We start from the raw sequence: 23,078 nt of genomic DNA on the forward strand, positions 1-23,078 counted from the left end.
TAGTTTTTTATTTTTTAAGGAGGAGACACCAACTCCCTCTACTTTAAAAACTCCATTATTAACTAAGTTCACACTCCCTAACCCGGGGCCAGGACCCCCTAAAAGCGCCTTCCCATGAGTTCCCGGGGAAGGGCACTCTGTGCTCGAAACAAAATAGGAGAGAAGACCTGCAGGGGCTCCGGCCGCCACCGCCGCCACCGCCGGAGCCGGCGCGTCCCCGGGGGGCTCGGGCGGGCAGCTCCACCCCCAGCCCGGAGGCACCCGGCGGGCAGTTCCCGATCGCCAGACAAAGGCAGGCAAGCCGCGCGACCCAAAGGTGCCGCAGGAAGAGCAGAGCGGCGGGGGCTCCAGGCTCAAGGCTCAGCAGAAGCAGCAGCTGCAGGGGTAAGCCCACACCCCTCCCGGCCTCCCCCCTCCGCGCCGCCCACGCGGGACCGGGGTCAGGGCCACTGGGCGCCCGGGCACCGTGGTCCGCTTTCTGCTCCCCGCTCGCCTCCGCCTGCCCGGGAGCGGGAGCGCGGCGGGAAGAGCAGAGAGCGGGAACCAGGAAACTGTACCCCCCTAAACCCCGAGTGCATTGTTACTGAGCTGCGGATAAACACAAAAGGCATTTCTGCCTGGGGCGTAACCTCGTGTGCTCGAGCGAACCCAGCTACTCCTAGAAGTTGGGCGTAAACATGAAGTCACTACAACTGGATCCCTCAGCATCAATTAAACTTCTTGCAACACAGTTTCAATATTTTTCTCTTTGCTAAATGAAAAAAAAAGTTTTGGTTCCTGTTCTGTGGTCTAGAAATGATCAGCATCCTAGAAATTCTGGGCTTGGATCGTTCTGCACCTGTGTCTTAGCACCGACAGAAGTTTCTGCTGAAAAGTTTCTGTTATTGGGGCCCTTAAACATTCTCCCAGCTCTCCTCTGCCGTTCAACACAGGTTGGGGTGTGTGTGTGTGTGTGTGTATGTGTGTGTGGAAACTGGTTTTGATTATTTGGTGTTTTTCTTCAAGGGTGGTTCCAAGCATTGTGATCTCACCCCTCCTTGTTTGGACACTTTTCTCTAAAACTAAAATGCAATTGAAAATGTGGGTGCAGATAACGTACACAATACATTTGGCTCGACTTTGAGGGTTAAAGAAACCACTTATTTGGACCTCGTCTCCTCCTGTATAGCCCTAGGGCATGCTGGCTTCCTGGTTCTCCCACCCTTTCCTGATTCTAGGTCCTTACCCTTCTAACTGGGCATCTCTGGGTTGGGCATCCTGGACACCCACGAGGACTCTCTGGGAGCCAGAGGAATATGGAAGCAGGATGTTGGACTTGTGGGAACCCCCTAGAAGGCTGGGTTCTCTGGGAGAGAGTGCTGCCACTGCTGGACTCAGGAGTCTTGCTTTGTTTCAGGGTCAACGTCTGTGGAGGGCAGTGCTGCCAAGGCTGGAGTAAGGCCCCTGGCTCCCAGAGGTGCACCAAACGTAAGTCTCCATGCGCACAGCGGCCCTGCACGGTAGGCAGCGTGGGGCTGTTCACACTGGGCGATCCGACAGGGGTCACGTGAAAGGGGCTAATGCTGTCCTGGATATGCTGGTGTCTGGAGTACAATCCACCCCATTATCTGCAGCCTTCATTACCATCCGGGGAGGGCTGGGCCATGGTAACGTTGGTATCAATGCCAGCAGCAGACTGCTGTCTGGAGCCACGCAGCCAAGACTCCTCTGCACTCAACTCAGGTATTAATCACTCGGTCACACCTGTGAATCAGGAGTTAGGCAAAAAATTCCTGTTGGAGGATGTGCCATGTGACAGGAGCAATACTATTAATTGAGACGTAAGATGATGGCAGGAGGGGAATGGGAAGTAGAGGGCCCTATTTTAGGAAAAAACAACAGTAGTTTTTTAAAAAAACAAATTTTTATTTATTTCAGAGAGGAAGGGAGAGGGAGAGAGAGATAGAAACATCAGTGGTGAGAGAGAATCGTTGATCAGCTGCCTCCTGCACCCCCCACCCTGGGGATGGAGCCCACAACCCGGGCACGTGCCCTGACCAGGAATCGAAACGTGACCTCCTGGTTCATAGGTCAACGCTCAACCACTGAACCACGCCAGCTGGGCAAAGCATCAGTCGTTTTTAAAGCTTTCTGAAAACAGCAACCAGCCTCCTTCAGGCCTGGCTGTTTGACGGGCGGGGTTTCCTGCAGTTAATACTCATGCTTAGCAGTGTTTTAGATGAATAGATTAATGATGCATTTAGATTTGGAAATATTTCCCCTGTGCATCAAGTTAAGGATTAAGGTGAAGCATATTTTGAGGCTCCTCTTGACAAGTTGCTTCTGTCTCGTGTTCATTGGAAATAGAGAAATTTTACTTCCACTCAGAAAAAGTTAAGCATTCTTAGGTGTTCTCTACAGAGCGCTTGAGCCATAACTATGTGGACTGGAATCGTCCAAAATTTCAGCTGCTTATCAGTATTCAGCCTAACAAGTCAGATTTAGCAGTTTGTCTTGTGTGTGGTTTGGATTTCAAAATTCTGGTGGATGAAATTGTAAACATCCTAGTACAGTCATCCTGGTGAGCTTGTTTGTTGAAAAATGCCTTCAGTCCTTGAAAGTTAGGAGGACTTTGGCACGGTGGCTTTAATTTTGTAAAAGGGAGTGTTCAGGTGGGTTAGGATTTGGCTGTGATCAAGGAGCAATGGCAGATGTGAACTCACTTATTGAACTCAAACCACTAGATCAGAAATGCTCAGGGTTGTAGGCATTTGAGATTCAGTCATAACTTGTCACTTCTTAGATTGCACTTAACAATAGTGCACCAGCATTTTCCTGAATTTACAGTTGCTCAGGTCAAATTACACACCCTTTACTACCTCCTATAACTCCTGCTCAAAACCTGATGTGACGTGGTTGCCTAAAAAACGGAGACAACCCATCCATGAGAGCACCATTGCGGTGGGATGTGACTGTGTAAAGATGAAAAATGCAGAGCAGGGTTTTAGAGACGGGTGGGTGCCCCTTGCTGCCTGTCGGAGAGAATGCATCAAGGCTTTGAGAAGTTTACTTGCAATTGAGTGCCCTCTGGGAAAAGAAGGAGTCCCCCGTTCTCGGGTTGTCTGAGGATTGGGGGACCCAAAGACATTCTAGAGCAGTGGTTCTCAACCTTCTGGCCCTTTAAATACAGTTCCTCATCTTGTGACCCAACCATAAAATTGTTTTCGTTGCTACTTCATAACTGTAATGTTGCTACTGTTATGAATCGTAATGTAAATATCTGATATGCAGGATGGTCTTAGGCGACCCCCGTGAAAGGGTCGTTTGACCGCCAAAGGGGTCGCGACCCACAGGTTGAGAACTGCTGTTCTAGAGGATCCAAAGACGCTCTAGAACAGGCGTCCTCAAACTATGGCCCGCCGGCCACATGAAAATACAAATATTGTATTTGTTCCCGTTTTGTTTTTTTACTTCAAAATAAGATATGTGCAGTGTGCATAGGAATTTGTTCATAGTTTTTTTTTAAACTATAGTCCGGCCCTCCAACGGTCTGAGGGACAGTGAACTAGCCCCCTGTTTAAAAAGTTTGAGGACCCCTGCTCTAGAAGCAGAACATCCAGATCTTGAGGAATCGCCACATGGCTTTCTGCTTTTCCAGGTGAGAGAGGAAAGGCGTGTGTGTGCCTAGGCACAGCTGGGTGTGTCTCTGAGAAGCTAGGGTTGAACAGTTCCTGCAGGGTTCCGGAGGACGTCGCTCCATTAATGTAGCATCACAACACCAACAACAAATGCTTCTGGCTGTCGGCCCAAGTTATCCTTCCAGATCCTGGAATGTAGCCCTCGGGTAGCGCTGGGATCTAAGCAGTGCAACATCACTTTCCTTCGAAAGAGTATCCTTCCTGCCCAACCTGACAAATGAACTCAGGCCCAAATGCTAGAAACCTAAACCACAAGTCCTCTCAGCAATAATTGTTTTTAAAAATGATCTTGGGGTAGGTCAGTGCTCAGTCCACAGTGATGTATCTAGTTGGATCTGTTTCAACCCGGGACTTGCCTTGTGTGTGTCTCGCGTAGCCGGCAAGATGAAGGAGCCTGTTGTTTTCAGATGGGACAGTGGGGGTTACCACTGATGCTGGAAACCTGTGTCCACGGCTGAGCAGCGTGACACTAGGAAATACTCTTGGTTTAGAAGAAGACTGAGTTCAGAACCTCAAGCCGTCACTAGCTGTGTGGCCGTGGGGAACTCATTAGAGATCATTTGACCTCTCTAACCCAGTTTCCCAGCCTGAAATGACTGCCAAACACGTGCCGACTTTGTAGGATTATTGCAGGTATGAAGGTGAAAGGGGACGGATGTGAAAACCTTGATGAAACCAGCAAGATTCTCAGAGTTTATTATGGGATGAAGCCAAGGAAATCCTGTCTCATGGATCTATGACTTGGTTCTCTTTCTTCTTTCCCTGTGTGTGTTTCCCCAGCATTCGTCCTTGTCATGGTTTTCTTTTAAAAAAAAAAAATTTTCTTTATTGATTTCAGAGAGGAAGGGAGAAGGAGAGAGATAGAAACATCAATGATGAGAGAGAATCATTGATCGGCTGCCTCCTGCACACCCCTTACTGGGGATCGAGCCCGCAACCCAGGCATGTGCCCTTGGCCAGAATTGAACCTGGGACCCTTCAGTCCGCAGGCTGACGCTCTATCCACTGAGCCAAGCCAGCTAGGGCTCTTTTAAAAGTAATTTAGGGTTGGGGGGATGAGTAAATGGAGACGATGAGTAAGTTATGGAGATCTAATGCCCAGCAAGGTGACAATAGTTAGCGATATTGTGGAGTAGACCTGGAATTTGCTCAGAGGGTAGGTCTTCAAGAGTCCTCACCACAAAAAAGACATGCTAAATATGTGAGGTGATGGGTATGTTAATTAGCTTAATTGTGGTGATGATTTCACAACATATCAAAACAATGGCATACACCTTAAGTATATACAATTTTTATTTGTCAATTATACCTCAGTAAAGATGAAAAAAAAAAGAACAAAAGAAAAAGCCAGTCATTCCCGTTCTTTTCTGGCTTTGATTACCAAGAAAAAAGAAATAAAACACTTTGGGTTGTTCTGTGCCCCAGAATGCTTTATTTTAGAAGAACTCTAAAAGAGACTAACTATTAGATTATTTGTGTGTCTCTAGTTCTCCTGTGCACACGCTTGCTGAGGGGAAAATACTCCCCTGAGGTATTCATAAATTGAATGGAAAAAATCCTGACACCAGTTTTTGAGACTATAACCACTTCAGTAAATACTAGTGGCATTGAGATTGCAAAAGAAATTGACGTGTGGTCTCCTCTCTCATTTATTATGCTGAGATTGAACAGTTACACTTGGGTATAATTTATTACACTTAAAAATACAAAAACAAACCAAAACACAAAAAACACACACAAATCCCAGTGGCATGCCCACATGAAGTTCCTCCTTAATAAAGCAGTCATAGAATGTGCATGCTCCTTCAGTTGTATCACCCAGGATGCCTCCTCATTGTCACTGTATTTTGAGGATAATTGAAAGGCTTCAGTTAAAGAATTTCAGGTCATATCCAATGGATACAAAAAGTATTTCAGCCTAAGACAGTGATCGGCAAACTGCGGCTCGCGAGCCACATGCGGCTCTTTAGCCCCTTGAGTGTGGCTCTTCCGCAAAATACCACGTGCGGGCGCGCACGTACATTGCGATTAAAACTTCGTGGCCTATGCGCAGAAGTCGGTATTTTGTGGAAGAGCCTCACTCAAGGGGCCAAAGAGCTGCATGTGGCTCTCGAGCCGCAGTTTGCCGACCACTGGCCTAAGAGATCGGATGTGTTTATGTTGTTTCCTTTGCTTAATCCAGTGAAGAAAATAAGGTGCCCCTTCCAGGCAGCCTGGATTGTTTTCAGTTGATTGAAATTGAATTTAAATGGACCACAGGCAAATGCTTCTGAAGACTGAAGACTTAGTGACCCTTAAATCTCTGATCAGGGAGACGTGACACAAGCAGGCACAGGGACAGAGAGTGGTCCCGGGGTTATAGCTGCCCAGTCTCTCCATGGGGACACCTGATTGCATGCTAATGCTGGCGTTCCCAGACACCCCTTGTGTGTGCAGCTCCGGAAGTTGAAATCGCAGCACCAGATATGGCGTTATAGTTATTAATAGGAAGTGACTGCTGATAATGGTATCAGTTTTAGGTAAAAGAGATAGTGCCACATTTTTCCTCTCTCCAGAGAGTTAACATTTCGGGAGGGCTTTGTAGCTTAGAAACTCTGTCTTTTGAGTGGGGCATTCATGTTTTTGCCTCTCCCCATTTTTTTCATTTTTCCCCTCTCTGTCCAAACTGAACCCACCGCCTATAAGGGTTTCTTTCTTTCTTTTTTTTTTTAAAAAAATATATTTTATTGATTTTTTACAGAGAGGAAGGGAGAGAGATAGAGAGTTAGAAACATCGATGAGAGAGAAACATCGATCAGCTGCCTCCTGCACATCTCCCACCGGGGATGTGCCCGCAACCCAGGTACATGCCCTTGACCGGAATCGAACCTGGGACCTTTCAGTCCGCAGGCCAGCGCTCTATCCACTGAGCCAAACTGGTTTCAGCCTATAAGGGTTTCTTTCAATTTGTTTGTCCCCCTTTCAGGGTAAATGTGGGCCAGAGCGAGACATGGCCAGTGGGCTTAGCTTTAAAGAGAAGACTGGACGTGGGGATGGACACCACAAAGAATAAAGGGGAGACGAGGGTGAGGCCGGGCTGGCAGGATGAGGGGGCGGAAGGGGGAAGGTGGCGGAGGGCCGGCACATGGCGGGCCCTCGGCAAAGGCATGGATGGTTCTTTCATTTACTTAACGGAGATCTGTTTCGCTTTTACCATGTGCCACATTCTATGAATAGAGGAGAAACGCAGCCAGCTGTGGGGAGGACAGGGTCTGTTTTTACTCACTTAACTCATGCACAGCAAGTGACTTGTTCTCTCCTTAGCAAGAAATAGAAAAATCGATATTCCATTGCTTTTCCATTGGCATTCGGCCCACGCTGCTTTGGGAAAAGGAAACCCAAACCTAGACGTGTTCCTTCTTTGTATGCAGGGGGGCCAGAGGTATGTGTGCCCTCGGTGCTCAGCGATGCTGCAGCTGATGGCAGCGGCCGGGAGGGTGTGATGTGGCCGGGTTCCAGGTGACCGAGGGGACTTCCAGGCTGTCGCCTGGCCCTTTTGGCTCAGGGTTGTGCTAGCTGAGCTCGGGAGCCAGGCCCAGAGCGATGACACATTTTTCATGTGCCTGCTATGGCCATCCACAGCCGCTGTGCCAGTAGATCTGCAGTGAGGTTTGCCATGGCAGCTGCTGGGAGGGCTGCCCCGGCCCCAGTGCTGGGAGCCAGGGTGGGAGGCCCGGCTGGGAGAATCTGGTCCTGCTGCACAGACAGCCTGGTGAAGGGAGAGGGACCCAGAGGTCAAGTTCACACTGGGTCAAATATGTGTTCTCAACGCTAGTTAAAACAAACATGTAGGAGCCATAAATTCTGTGTTGTGATAGTACTTAAACCTTCGTAGGGAATCCCTCCACCGGCCCAGGGGCCGCCTGGACACACCGCCCGCCCGCCCGCCCTGCCTGGCCTGCTATTCAACGTTTCTCTACTCAGTGAGCCCTGGGCCCTTAGGAAGCCTGACTTTGGCAACCACAGGAGTTTGCTGTTTTTGACCCTGTCCTTTGTTGTCTTGGATATTCCAAACATACTCAAACATGTCTGGGAGCTCGAATGGAATTTTCCTAAAAATGCAGATTTTGCTTCCAAGGCCTTCTTAGCAATGGACAGGGTGACACGGAGTGCTAGGGCACTGTCTCCACTCTTTCAGCACCCACCGGCCAGGGCGAGAGCATAGACAGGGTGCCCTGATGGGGTGAGGGTGGCTTGTGCCTTGCTTTCCCGAGCACTGAGAGCATTTTCTTCATCTTCACATGCCGTGGGGGTCGGGGAGGCAGGCATGACTTACCACCCCCTTTACAAAGAGGAGGCAGAGCTCACACCCCACCCCAGACCTTGCGGCTCTTGGTTCCTGGTTCTTTCCAGTGCCCTCACCTGCCTGCACGTCTAGTGCTGCCATATTCTCTCTTGAGGTCTTGGTCTTCTTAGCTCTCCGTCTGGACAGCCATGGCTTGGATTGGCTTTCACTGCCTCAGTTTCCTTTGTGATTTGCCAAGCTGTGTGAGTTTGCTAAGCCTGCCACAGCCAAGTGCCATGGCCTGGTGGCTTAGAACAGTAGACATTCACTGTCTCAGGGTTGTGGAGGCTCGAAGTCCAAAATCAAGGTGTCAGCAGGGTGGGTTCCTCCTGAGGCTGTGAGGGAAGGATCTGCTCCAGGCCTCTCTTCTTGTAGGAGACTGTCTCCTCCCTGTGTCTCTTTACATCATCCTCCCTCTCTGTGTGTCTATCTCTGTGTCCAAATTTTCCCTTTTATAAAGACACCAGTCATATTGAATTAGGGTTCCTTCTAATGACCTCATTTTAACTGGCCAATTTAACTGGTCATTTTAACAATAGTGCACCAGCATTTTCCTGAATTTACAGTTGCTCAGGTCAAATTACACACCCTTTACTACCTCCTGTAACTCCTGCTCAAAACCTGATGTGACGCGGTTGCCTAAAAAACGGAGACAACCCATCCATGAGAGCACCATTGTGGTGGGATATGACTGTGTAAAGGTGAAAAATGCAGAGCAGGGTTTTAGAGATGGGTGGGTGCCCCTCGCTGCCTGTCTACTGAATATGGTTCTCTACTCAGTGAGCCCTGAGTCCTGTGTCCAAATAATAAAGATCCTGTGTCCAAATAAGGTCCAACTAAGGTCACGTACTAAGGTACCGGGGGTCAGGACTCTGACATATCTTTCTTTTTTGAGGGCAGGATTCAACTCATAACACAAGCCCATAGATACTGTGCACATGGGCTGGAGAGGTGGGCTTACTTGGAGGTGGGTCACCCTGGGGCACTTGGGAATTCCCCAGCCGCAGCCCAGGGACGGGTGGGCGCAGGCTCGGGAGGCCCTTCCCACACTGAACGTTGACTGTGGACTCGCTCGGCTTCTTCCCTAATGTAGAACCTCTGGCTGCTCTGGGGGAACGGGGGGGGGAACTGGCTACTTGTGATTTTGGTTATGACTCTGGCCATGTGACTTGGTCTGTTTTAAGAGGTTCTAGATGGGTGGTTCTTCACTGTGAATGTGCAGCTGGTCATTGCGGGAGTTTGTTGAAGTGCTGTATGGAATCAGAGTCCCTGGGGCTTTCCACAAGCACCCAGGTGACGCTGATGAGGGTGGCCCCCATTTTGAGAAGCTGATTCAGAAGGAACCCTCTGCTGGACAATATTTAGGACCCTCGTTTGGGAATTTAAGGGCCAAGCCCAACACTAAACAGTGCGATTGAAACTTCGTGGGGGTCCTCTAAATATTAGTTCGTGGAAGAGCCACACTCAAGGGGCCAAAGAGCCGCATGTGGCTCGTGAGCCGCAGTTTGCCGACCACTGGTATATACGAAGAGTGTAGCATATCAGGTTATTTCATCCAGTTTTTCTTTAGTTAGTGGAGTGTATGATAAATATGTTTTTACAAGAGTTGGAAAATTTCAAAATTGTTAGTGATATGTATGAGCTTAAATAAAATGGTTTTTAAAAAGGTTGAAATGCTTTTGGAACACACTGAGTGGTTTTTTCCACTAAATATTCTATTTTTAATTACGAGATATTTTAAGTCCACAAAAACAGAAAATAATAGATCCAACAGGGTCGTGTTTTTAAAAGCTCCCAGAAGTGGTAATTAAGCACAATGATTTATAGATAAGGGAGAGACTACGGTCTTATCTTGCTCTAAATGCGTGTTTTGCTAATGAAGTTTCCTGTCTTGTTAGTGGAGAGAAAATAGTACATAATTGGTTGGTGTGGCACAAATTGGTTGTTTTGGTACTTATGGAAAAATACATCACAGCTGTATTTATCTGTTTATGTCCATGTGCACCTATTCATTTGCCTTCCTTATTATGCAGGATTGAACATTTCTGGTAGGCACAGCCCATTGGGCTGTGAGACCTGGGGCAAGGCCAGGTGACCCCATTCACAGCACGGGAATAACATGGTCTGTACTGTGATTCAGAGGCTTGTTGGGGTCCCGCATGAAGTAATATAGGAGAGGTGCCCAACAATATTTGAGCTCTCAGGGGCTCCCATTATGCTTAGGCTCGCCCCCTCCTGGGTGCCCCAGCCTTCTACTGTACACACCCCTCCATATATATATATATATATATATATATATATATATATATAATTTTGTTGATTTTTTACAGAGAAGAAGGCAGAGGGATAGAGAGTTAGAAACATCTCTGAGAGAGAAACATCATCAGCTGCCTCCTGCACGCCCCCTACTGGGGATGTGCCCGCAACCAAGGTACATGTCCTTGACCAGAATCGAACCTGGGATCCTTCAGTCCGCAGGCTGACGCTCTCTCCACTGAGCCAAACCGATTAGGGCTGCACACCCCTCTTTGAGTTTCTCAGATCCCCTGGGGAAAATCATGGTGCTCTCTCCTTGTCCCCCCAGCACTGATTTCACTCTGACTTGGCTCTGCCTAGGGCTGGACCAGGTGGGAGAGGCACCTGCCTTCCCAACAGCGTGGGTCTCCTGGGGAGCAGCGTTTTCTTTGTGTCATTTTAAGTCTCCGGGCTCCGCTCCTTGCCATGGTCCAATGGTAACTGAATTGACTAAAATCGAATTGAACTAGCACGTCTGATTCTCCTGTGCTGTAAACACCGTCCTCTAAATCCTACATGAAGCATTCTCCTTCCTCGGTTGACCTCACCTTTTGGCAGTCATCTCCACGTGGTTTTCTTTCCCCTCTTTTCTCTGGGGGGTTATCCCTGCCCAGCAGACACTGCGATTCTGACAGCTTTTCAAGGGCGCAGCACCTTATTCTCTTTCCTCCTGCTCTCTTTCTCTGAAGGCTGCCCTGGCATGGCCCGCACTTTAAGACAACTTTTCCTTTCTTCCTGCCAATTTTAGAATCTCTCTGCTCAACATCAGCTGATAGAGATTTGGGACTAAGTAAAATGAATGTGGTATGATTTTCCCCCCTGTAATTTTAGATCCCCAAATACTGCTCTTGGCCAACTACACCATTCCCTGTGGCTTTTCCACTCCACCACATTTGAGTAAGATTGTTGGCAGGGATGTAAGTAAACAGTTTGCGAAATGTTGTGTTTTGTAAATTAGGAGATGGATGGGCTGGTTTTTGAATACGTGCCTTCGGTTCTGCTGGGCCTGAGGAAAGATGGATTTGGGTGATGGATGGGAAGACCAGTTGAAGGGAGGTGTTGCCATCCAAAGTTGATGTGGTCACCTTTTCTGAACCGGTGAAATCAGTTATTCAGAAGTGAGGACACAGTGGCTGGAGGGGGGGAACCTTCAGAGGTGTTTTGGGAATAAATTAAGGGAGGGAGGAGAGAGGAAGTAACTAGTAAAAAGCCACTGGAGGAAGATAGGGTAATAAAATAAGGAAAATACAATAATAACTCTCTTTTGTCTTTATACACTTAAAAATGTCTGTATTTCTTGTAGGGTTACCAAACAATTCCAATCTCGCTTGTAATCTTGCAGGAACTTAATTTTATCATCGTTACTATAAATTAAAAGTAGAGTCTCTAGCCTTTCACTCATACGTATTTTATTTTAACACCACATCCAGTGGATAGTTAATAATGAGAATCTTCAAAGTAAGTTTCACGGTGAAAGCTGTTTAAACCAGCAAAGACATACCACCTCACCGTGATGAATTATTGGCTACATTGACTCAAGAGTAGGGCACTTTTCTGCCTTTGCCATTAACTGGGAATCTTCAAGCAGCTCAACGAATGAATTCTTTCTGAGACATTTCAAAACCTAAATAAAATGGATGGGAGAGCAAAAGTCATTACTCAACCTCATTCAAGTAATTCATGTGGCTATCAGGCATACACACCCTCTTCCCTCTAACACTGTTCACATCGTGTCACAGTCGTGTGTGTGTGTGTGTGTGTGTGTGTGTGTGTGTGTGTTTGGCGTCCCAGCTTGCATGTGAGCTCTGTGCGAGCTGTGCGAGGGGGGCGTACACTCAGCCATCTTTTACCCTCAGTATCTGGCAAGTGCACAATGGATGGATGGATGGATGGATGGATGGGTTTATTTGTTGCACTTTCACTGAGCCCCTGTGTACCAGGAACAGGCACACAGAGGTGTTAAGCACAGAAGGAAATAAAGCAGGTGATAGGCTAGAGAGGGATGGGGCTGGAGGAGGGGAGTGTGGTCAGGGACGCTCTCTGTCAGAAGGGATAGGAAGGGGTCTGGAGGAAGAGTCTTTTAGGCCAGGAGAAAAGCTAGCACAAAGGCCCGGGGTGGGAACGGGTCCAGTGCAGGGGCCAGGAGTGAGTATTACTGGTTTGCAGGTAGGACTGGAGTATTAGTGAGGAGGGAGACAGGGCAGGGCTCCTAGTCAGTCTGGTAGGTGATAATAAGGCCATAAGTAAGACAATAAAGGGGACTTGGAAATGCATTTATGATGAAGGAATTGGTATTTTCAGCACTTCTTTGGAGGCCTGGAAAAAGAATGTTTTAAATAGAGAATTCATTCAATCACTTTTATTGCTATTTTTTATGGATGAGAAAAACTCCATATAGAACAGTAAAGTGCTCAGGACCACAACAAATTATTGTCATAGTCTGACCACCTGAGTTGTGCCCTGACCACCAGCCCAGCTCCATGCTGATTGGACCCTCCCCCCCAACCCCCCCCAAACCCCCAAGCCTCTGTGGAGCTCTGGCAGAGAGGGAACTCTCACCAGGGTCACAGACCAGACTTGGGGGTGAAAGCTTGAGGGTTAAGAAAAGAAAAGTCTCTGGTCACAGCTGTGTTAAAAGGCAAATTGTTGGGGATCCTCACATGGCACTAAATGCACAATGCACCATTTAACCCTTTAAGAACCGAAGAGGACAGTCCCACTCTGGTCTCCATAGAAAATTCCCAGAGAGCCCTTAGCATGTGTTAAAGTGAGAGTACAGAAGTTGCGGAATACATTTGAATGCTGTAACACCCCGCACCCCCCTGCCCCCCCAACCCCGCAGTCTAATTTACAGATTGCAGGTGAGCCCGAGGGAAGAGGTAGATGCAAGGCAGCCACTGCCCGGGGCCTTGGCAGTCACTCACCATCTCCGGGCGATTCTGTTCCTGTTTGTGTAATGGGGTACCCGTTGGCTACACCTCCCATTTTGTAGTAAATATTAAATAAAATGTGGTTCATGAGAAAACTTCCCCCAAAGTGCCATATAGGCATAGGGTGATGTTACTAGTAAAGTTTTTCTGGCTGTTTTGTGAACGTTTTTCAGTTTGTGAACATTTTCTCTGTAACGTGTTGGCTATGTGTCTGGTCTTGAACCGTAGACCCCGTGGAATTGCGAGGATTACAGATCTTGTGTCTCAGGTCTTTATTGATTTTCCTGTTCACTGATGGGTTATGGTTTCTTGGGCACCTTCTGGAAGTGGGTTTGAAAATAAACAAAAATACCTAAATCTCCTGTTGGCCCCCCATGCCTCCACTGCGATTTGTATTATTCTCCTAAGAGTAGAGTGCAGGCAAAGACGAGAAACCTTTGTTTTCTAGAGAGATCTGTTTCTTTCTGATGGTGATAGTGAAACGGTTAAGTTAGACCAGAATATCTTAGTAATTGGGGGTGAAATGATACAGATTGTTAGTAAATTAAAGGCAGGGACCCTGCTTTTGTTTTCCGTTTTATCCACCAGAAAGTTGGCCTACACAGCAGTTCTGTGCATACAATAGACCCTCAGTAGGTTTCCTTGATTCATAAGCATTACAAGTCACTGTTGTTTCCGAGGGAGAGACCAGCTGAAATTCATTTGAATCAGTGGACTGAGATTATGTCGTTAACCAGTTCTCTTTGTTATGAGAGAATGAATATTAGCAAACCTTCCCGTGGAACCGCTTTTAATGCTCAGTTTTGACTGTTAAAATTGCCCCGTTTTGTCCTATAATGCAGACTGCTTTAATGGCATTTCACAGACCTCGTGGTTCTCCAGGTGTGGTCCTTGGGCCAGGGGCTTGTTAGAAATGTAAATTCCTGGGCCCTCCCTTAGACCTCCCGAGTCAGAAACTGGCCTGGGCCCAGCACTCTGTGTTGTAACAAGCCCTCTGGCAGCTAGAGTTTGAGAAGTGCTGCCCTGGCCCAATCCATCTCCTCTCTTTTCACCCCCCCTCCATTCATGTGTAGAGGGAGTCAGGGTGCAGGGAAATGGGCTCCTCTGGGCTCCAAGCCTTGGGGACTAGCAGCTAAGCTTCCTCCCCCTTCCCGGTGGAATGGGGCGGTTCTGCAGTCTCCGACGGGAACCTTGTATTCTGAGCAGGTGCAGCGTGCGTGTTACCGCACGTCGCATTTGGCACTCTCACCGAGGGGACCAGAGAAGCCACTCTGCCACCCGGTCAACGTGAGTCTTATATCTTTGGGCCTTCCTAGCCCTCTTCTGTTCTTTAACATGGAAGATGCTCAGATCACACTTCTTCAAATTCATTAAAGCTGCAGGTATCAATGTGTGGTGCTCGGACCTCCTGTGCATCACAGCCCCCCCCCTCACCCCCCTGTGGGATGTGTAACAAATGCAGGCTGTGGGGCCCCACCCTAGACCTGCCGGATTGGAACCCTGGCGGTGCCTCACAAAAATACCTAAATACCCCTTTGGCCCCCCATGCCTCCACTGCGATTTGTATTATTCTCCTAAGAGTAGAGTGCAGGCAAAGACGAGAAACCTTTGTTTTCTAGAGAGATCTGTTTCTTTCTTATGATGATAGTGAAACGGTTAAGTTAGACCAGAATATTTTAGTAATCGTTTTCTCAAGCAGCCAGCTGACCCATCCACCTTGAAGCCCGAGGCCCCGGGGTTAAATTGGGTTACCAGAATAAAAGATGCCGAAGGCAAGGAAGGATGAGAAAGGTCTTACAAAGTTAATAAAAGCAACAGGAGCGAATATGACATGTTGTTGTAGAGGCAGGTGCCATTGCTTGTTTCCAAAATAGTTGAAAAGTGAAATGAAGAGCAAGCTCTGGTCCAGAACATGCCCTCAGCGTTGGCAGGAGCGAGGCTTTCTCGTGCAGAGAGGAGGGAGTTCAGACCCAGGGACGAGGGACCGAGGGACGAGGCAGCACTGCTCGCCCTTCCTCGGGGCCTGCTGAATTCGGTCCTGGAAGTCGCCGGAGGAATGCATCAGATGTTTGGAAGTGGCCCCGTGAAGAATTGTGGCAATCACACACACTTTCATTAGCTGCGTATTTAGGAAAAGAATGGCTCGTTCTAGGAGTCTTGGTAGAAAGAGCTGAAGAAGGAGTTTGTTTGCTTATTCTATTTTCCCCATTATGTGTCTTTTTTACCCAATTACTGAAGAAGTATTAGGTCTTTTAAAAATGCCTGTTCCTCTCCAACTAGAAAGAATTTTTTTTTTTTGGGGGGGAGAGCTTATTTAAATAACCAGTTATTGTGTTACTACTTATACCTTGGTAAAAGTAAATATTGTACATTTTCCCCCAATGTAAGTAAATAGCAATTTCCAAATGGCTGCATGTTATAATTTTTTTAATCCTCACCTGAGGATATGTTTTTATTGAGTTTTAGAGAGAGAGAGAGAGAGAGAGAGAGAGAGAGAAAGAAAAAGAAACATTGATTGGTTGCCTCCTGTACAGGTGTATCGGTTAATAATGCGTATTTTGTAATCAAAGAAAACACGATAATTTCAAGAGAAACATCAAAAGTGCTTTATTCAAAGTAATGTCCATCACTAGTTATACATTTCCCCAAGCTTTCAGGTAATTTGTGGATACCGTCCCAATAGAACTTTTCTTTGTTTTGAGGCAAACCATTCAGAGACCCAATTTTCCACTTCTTCGTATGTTTTGAAGTGCTGCTCAGAAAGTGCGTGTGCCATTGATCGGAACAAGTGGTAATCTGAAGGAGCAAGGTCTGATGAATACGGCGGGTGGGTTAATACTTCCCAGGCAAGATCTTTTAACGTGTCTTTAACTGGTTTTGAAGTGTGTGATGGTGTGTCGTCCTGAAGCAAAATTACTTTGCTGTGTCTTCTGGCACATTCTGGTTGTTTCACGATCAAAGCGTGGTTCAAATTGATTATTTGTTGTCAGTAGCGATCAGTATTAACGGTTTCACCTGGTTTTAGAAGCTCATAATACACCACACCTTCCTGATCCCACCAAACGCAGAGCATTGTCTTCTTTCCGAAGCGATTTGGCCTTGCAGTCGATGTTGATGGTTGACCTGGATCAACCCATGATTTTGTGCATTTGGGATTCTCAAAATAAGTCCACTTTTCATCGCCAGTCACAATTGGATGCAAAAAAGACTTTCTTTCGTGCCGTTGAAGCAACATTTTACTGATGACTTTTCCGTTTTTCATTAGTCTTTCATTCAGTTGATGTGGCACCCATTTTCCTTCCTTTAAAATCTTTCCCATTGCTTGTAAGCGATCGGAAATTGTTTGCTGAGCAACGTTTAATCTTTCTGCAAGTTGTGTTTGAGTTTGACATGCATCTTCATCCAATAATTGTTGGTCTTCAAACTTTCTCGGTTGACCTGGACGTTCTTTGTCTTTCACATCGAAATCATCACTTTTAAAGCATTTAAACCAGCGTTCACAAGTGTCTTGAGATGGAGCATGTTCACCATAAGCTTCCCGAAGTATTCAGCAGCACTTTTCTTCAAAATACAGTAATGAATTAAAACTTCCCACAAATGCTCTTTTTTTTGGCACAAAATTCGACATTTTTAAGTGTAAAAATATGTATGATGTTAACACCTTCAGCAAATTTGACATATGAAGTTTTGAAGCTTGTTGTCAATACAACAAAATAGCATACATATCAAATAACATATATATCAACATATGTGTAACTCCATATATTGAAAAAAAAAATCCGCATTATTAATCGGGACATCTAGTATACTCCCCAACTGAGAATTGAACCCACAATCTTTTGGTGCACGAGACAACACTTTAACAAACTGAGCCACCCGGCCAGGGCTGCATTTTACTAGTACTTTGAGGAAGCCTCCAAATGTTTAAATGCCATGTAGACAAGGCTACAGTCTTAGACTGTAGTGCTCAAGTTTGAGGAAATGCTTTAAAAAACCTGGTTCTCAGTCAATCAGTGTGGGCAAACACTTACAAAAATGCCACCGTTTTTATAGCTGAGCTATCTATGTGAATGTCATTTCAATTCCTTAACTTTTGATGAGGTGCTGGCTGTATAGAAGGCGCTGTGCTGTGGGCCAAGAAGACGATTAAGACGCTGCTCTGTGGAGCCCCCTGTTTCTGAAGGAAGGGCATAGCTCATCTGAGGCTTTCTGAGGTGGTTTCTGCTATCAATTGCAAGTGCAAAAGGTTCATTTTTAAAAATAAAATCATTTTTATTGATTTCAGAGAGAAAGGGAGAGGGAGAGAGAGACAGAAACATCAATGATGAGAGAGAATCATTGATCCTCTGCCTCCTGCACACCCCACACTGGGTATCAAGCTCTCAACCCTGGTACGTGACCTGACTGGGAATCGAACTGTGACCTCCTGGTTCATAGGTCAACACTCAACCACTGAGCCACGGCAGCCAAATGCAAAAAGGTTCCTTTTATTTCTCCTGTGCCTAGTACATGGTACGTACTCAATAAGTATTTTTTTGAATCAATGAATCTTTCATGTCTTTCTGACCTTGTTGGGTCAATTAATTGAGTCTTGGAAACAGAAGATTGACGTTGAATCGTCTATATTTATGAGGGGAATTCAGACTCAGCAGCCAGCAGAGAATCAGCTACGGCTCTTAAGGTGATGTTGGAGAGGAGATGGATTGACTGAGGATAACGCAGAGGCAGCCAGGGCCGGGTGGAGCGGGTGTCTGTACGGTGTGGTGGGAGAGGGGTGGACCCCGAGGCTGTGTTAGGCAGAATCCCTTGGTTGAAAGTCAAAGAGACACAGACTGGCTGAAGAAAAAGAGGCTGTTTATTGCCAGATGTCTGGGAGGCCTCAGGTTTGTGCTGGCTTCAGGCCTCCCTGGACCTAGGGGTTCGAATGGTCATATCAGCACCACAATGGCTGCATAATTGGCAAGGCTCAGTGCAAAATGAAACTGTGGGAGCCTTTGTTAAGAAACATTAATCTAGCAGTAGGTTACGTGTGAGCTACTGTGAATTTCCAAGGATGAATAATGGCCACCAAGTGTAAGTCCTGCGTCTTACCATTTGGGAGCTGCTTTATTGAGCTGATGCTCATTGCGCCCACTGTAGCCTGTGCACTTGCAGTTGGCAGATAGTCCAGCCAATTAGCTCACGGTCTCTCGGGCCTGCTGTGTACTATCCTGAGCACTGGGCATCCTTTGGACGGGAACTCTTCTAGAACTCACATTTCACTCTCAGGTTTCAATGCAATGATGGCTATATGGAGACAAAGTATAGGGCCACCTTTTAGTGTGATTTCAGTTTCAGTAACTTTTCTATAAAGTTCTCATGGAGTTCCAGTTAAAAAATTTCACTTAGAAACACACGGAGTGAGTTTCCCAAAGCTTAACCCTGTTGGGTTGGAGCCCTGTTATTCTTTACTGTTTGCTTATATTGTTCACATGAAGACTGATCTGGCTCACTGACCACATTTTCACACATTGGGGTGCTTTCCATACGGGCTTCTTAAGTACCCTTTTGGGTGGGTGTTCTACAGACTGTTAAAGGAATCCGTGTCTGGAGTGAGCTGAAGGTTATCTTGACTGATTCATAGCACCGCAAGGCAGAGCTGCGTGTGGAGAAAGTTCTAGGTTTCATTAGTAATTTTTATGACTCAGTGTGGTCTTATGATTCTACCTGTCTGTGCAGCCTTTTCATCTGGGTGGGAGACAGACTGGTAAGCTTTTGGGTGACACATACAAAAAGGTGCACCTAAGAGTTTTCCATGGGGATTGTGTCACCACGTGCACTGCATCGAGGCTGTGGAACGCCACCCTCCCTCTCCGGGAGCGCTGGCATTTGCTCACCTCTCACAGACACAATGGTGTACTTTCTCAGATTCTCATAGTGGCCACCTCTGTCTCAGAGGAGGAGCTGGTGTTTGAAAGTGCGATGACAAAATCGTGACTTGAAAAGAAGATAGTGCTGATTTTCTTTTGCCTGAATGTTACTCATTTTGCTTTTTATCTCGTATCACAGAACTTCTTGCTAAACGTTACCAAATAAAATATGATCTCAGCATAGCTTATCTTTTCTTTTTTAGTATTTACCCACATAAATACCTGCAGCTACGGAGGATTTAAGCCAACACACTTTAAAAAAAATACATTTTTATTGATTTCAGAGAGAGGAAGGGCATCATTGATCGGCTGCCTCCTGCACGCCCCCTACTGGGGATCATGTGCACTAACCGGGAATGGAACCCTGACCTCCTGGTTCATAGGTCAGTGCTCAACCAGGCAGCTTCTTTGACGTTTTATTGTTGCCCAAGTTCAGGGTTACATGATACATTAATGCCTGTCTGAGGGACATGGGGTAAGGTTTCAGGGAACTGATTGTAGGCGTTGTAACATGACAGAACATGCCTGTCATCCTCAGTGGGTGTCCTGACAACGGGAAGCTGATGGCTTAGAACCCTATTTGCAAAGGATCCAGGAAGTCAGTCATTTAATCTAGCCACCCCGTCCTCATTCCAGCCCAGGAATCCTCCAGGCACCTCTGCCACTGGCCACTTAGACTGAACTTGAATCCTTGTGGAGACAGGAAGCTCACTCCTTCATGACCAACCCTGTTCTTCTATAAACAACTGTAATTGTGAAAAATAAAATCGTTGTTGAGCGTAAACATGCTCCCTTCTAATGCCCATTCATTCGCTAGTGTTGTTAGTTTCTACTTGAAAATGACGAAAAGAGTCCTTGTGCACATAGGCATTCCTTAAAGTACTGGTAGAGGTGGGATAATTACGTATAATTTCTGATTCTTGTGTTTTCTCGCGAGCTCCTCCTTGATAGCCTCTTACAACATCTGCCCAGTTCAGCAAGTATGTGTTGAATCTCAGTCCTGTGCAAGGCACTCTTCTCAGTGCTGGGTGGAAGGCGTGGGGACACAAAGGTCTGTTGGTTCCTGCCACGCAAGAATGTGCTGCGGTGGGAAATGGATCGGAAAAGCGCACAGATTGATACAGGAGGGAAGCCGAGTGCTGCCGGGGCGCCAAAGAGAGAGATTGATACCAAACTCAGCTGTATTAGGCAACTGAGTGCAGGACCCGAGGGAGTTGAGGCAGGTGGAATGTTTTGCAGGGTGAGTCTGGGACAGGGGCATTGGGGGCAGACAGATGAGTGGACCAAAGCCTCAGGGTAGGAAGCATGAGTTGTATCCACAGGGCTGGGGTCTGACTTGCTCAGCCTCTAGGCCAGTGATGGTGAACCTTTTGAGCTCGGTGTGTCAGCATTTTGAAAAACCCTAACTTAACTCTGGGGCTGTGTCACATATAGAAATTTTTTGATCTTTGCAACCATAGTAAAACAAAGATTTATATTTTTGAGATTTATTTTATATATTTAAATGCCATTTAACAAAGAAAAATCAACCAAAAAAATGAGTTCGCGTGTCACCTCTGACACGCGTGTCATAGGTTCGCCATCACTGCTCTAGGATGCTGGTAGAGGAGGGGACAGAGGCAGGCGGAGCCAAGAGCTGGCGAGGCTTGGTTCCCTGCCTCAGTTACTTGTCCAGCATCACCATGCCACTGCAAGAGCTGAGACCTGGATTGGAATCCAGGTGTTGTCACAGAGCCTCCGCATCTCAGTCTAGAAATGACCCGTGCGCATTGTTAGGATTGCAGGACTGTATGTGAGCCCAGCAGAGGCGTGGGAAGTGGCAGGATTCCTGTGTTGGCTAGGCTTAGGGGAGCGGGGAGCGCACGAGCAGACCCTGCAGGGCTACAGGGCACTTTGCAGAGGAAGACCTGCTCAGGGCAGACAGAAGGTGAAATGCCAGGGGTGGCAGTGGGGATGGGGAAGGGGACAGGGACATCGGTCGAGAAGGTAGGATCAGATCTGACGTTTTGAGCGGGAGGAAGAGAGATGGCCCTCAGGCTTCTGTGGAGGAAGGAAGGTAGGCAGGAGGGGTGAGTTTGGTGAGGGGCACCTTGAGGTGGAGGTCCTCCAGGTAGAGAGAGAGGCTGGGCTTGGGGACTGGCTGGGGTGGTGGGAACTCAGCCAGGGGAAGGTCTGTGCTCCAAGGGAGTGTGCTGGGGATGCAGGTGGGAGCAGGTGTGTGAGGCCCCATAGCAGGGAGCCTGCAGTCCAACCTTGGAGATGGGCAAGAGGAGCCAGAACCCAAAGGGGGGGGGTCATTTAAAAGCAAAGAAAGGAATGAATTCAAGAGTCAGTGAAAGGAAAATTGGCGGAGACAGCCTGACAAATGATGCCTAGTGTCCTAGCGTTTTCAGGGGGGAAAACCAACACAATCATTACATTGTTTGTGTACACACACACACACACACACACACACACACACTGGCATTCACATATACAAGTTCATCTATTATTTAGGCCTGTTAGTTTCTTCAGAAAAACCCTTCAGGAAATCCTCTGGCTCCCAGAGAATGTCTATATTTAGAAGACTTTTGGAGAAAGCCTATTGTTAAGGCTTAGTTTACTGGCTAGTCACCGAGAGACCATAGAAATGTAAATCACACATCCCCTGAGTGGGCAGTGGGGAGAATGGAGCCTGCTTTGTTCTATTGAAGACCGTGAGGTGTAAACATGACTCAGTCCTTTGTGACCCCAGAGGACCCAGGAGGGCGGAGCTGGAAGGGACCACCGGCCTGACTCCCTGTGTGATGGATGAGGAAATTGAGGCCCAGAGCACTGTGACTGGTCCAGGGCCACCCAGCTCACTGGAGGCAGAGCCTGCTAGCTTGATGTTAGGTGTTTCTGCTGCTTGAAGTAACCTGTTCATCCCAGGCCAGGACCTCTGGTCTATATTCCTCAGTGGATGGCCCAGACAAAAGGGGTGATCAGCTAAGAGTGTGTGTGTCTAAGGGGTTATTCAGGGGCCATCCAACTACAGTGTTTGAGGGCTGGAATGTGGGAAAGAGCTGTGGACCAACCCTACTGATTATAATATACTAGTGGCCCAGTGCATGAAATTCATGCATGGCAAGGGTGGGTGGCCCTCAACCTGGCCTGCACCCTCTCCAATCTGGGATCCCTACGCAATCCAGAACCACTGGATCCTAAACACTCAACTGCTTGCCTGCCTGATGGCCCTAACTGCTCCCTTGCCGGTCTGATGGACCTAACTGCTCTCCTCTCCTGTTCTGATCCCCCTAACTGCCTATCTGCTCTCCCCTTCTGGCCTAAACCCCCTAACTGCCTATGTGCTCTGCCTTCCTCTCCGTGCCTTCAGACCCCAGCCCAGGAGTGCTGAGAGCTCTTTGCTGAGGCCCCGCCCCCGTCCTGATGCCCCCCTCCAGGCCGGGTGGCACTGCAGGCACGCTTCTGCAGGGGGGCCGGGGCAGCCTGTCCTGATGCCCCCCACCGGGCTGGGCGGTGCCATGAGCCTGCTGCGCTTCTGCCAGGGGTTCTGCCATGGCCCATCCTGATGCCTCCGCTCCGGGCCAAGCGGTGCCGCGGGCCTACCGGCGCTGCTGCTGGGGCCCGCCCCCGGTGGCAGCCTCACATCCTGGTGGCGCAAGTCCCCACCCCTGTCCCCAACCCCCAGCTCCTGTGCGCGCACACCTTTGGTGGTGACTCAGACACTGTTAGAACCAATTAGCATATTCCCTCTTTATTATATAGGATAATTGATTTCAGAGAGAAAGGGAGAGGGAGAGGGAGAGGGAGAGAGAAATAGAAACATCAGTAATGAGAGAGAATCATCAATTGACTGCCTCCTGCACGCCCCGCACTGGAGATTGAGCCTGCAACCCGGGCATGTGCCCTGACTGGGAATTGAACCGTGACTCTGGTCATAGTCAATGCTCAACCACTGAGC

General features: G+C 47.6%; 1 protein-coding gene across 1 annotated transcript in view; it reads left to right on the forward strand.

The window, feature by feature from the left end:
* The first annotated feature begins 346 nt into the window (after positions 1-346).
* Positions 347-23,078, forward strand: part of LOC106698080 (latent-transforming growth factor beta-binding protein 1-like) — a 43,700-nt gene continuing 20,968 nt past the window's right edge. The window contains exons 1-2 of the mRNA XM_023758614.1: positions 347-384; positions 1,397-1,467. The gene's annotated coding sequence lies outside the window, so the exon portion shown is untranslated. The remainder of the gene's footprint in view (positions 385-1,396; positions 1,468-23,078) is intronic.

Source organism: Myotis lucifugus, unplaced genomic scaffold, assembly GCF_000147115.1.
Source record: "Myotis lucifugus unplaced genomic scaffold, Myoluc2.0 scaffold_134, whole genome shotgun sequence".
In the NCBI taxonomy this organism is placed as follows: Eukaryota; Metazoa; Chordata; class Mammalia; order Chiroptera; family Vespertilionidae; genus Myotis; species Myotis lucifugus.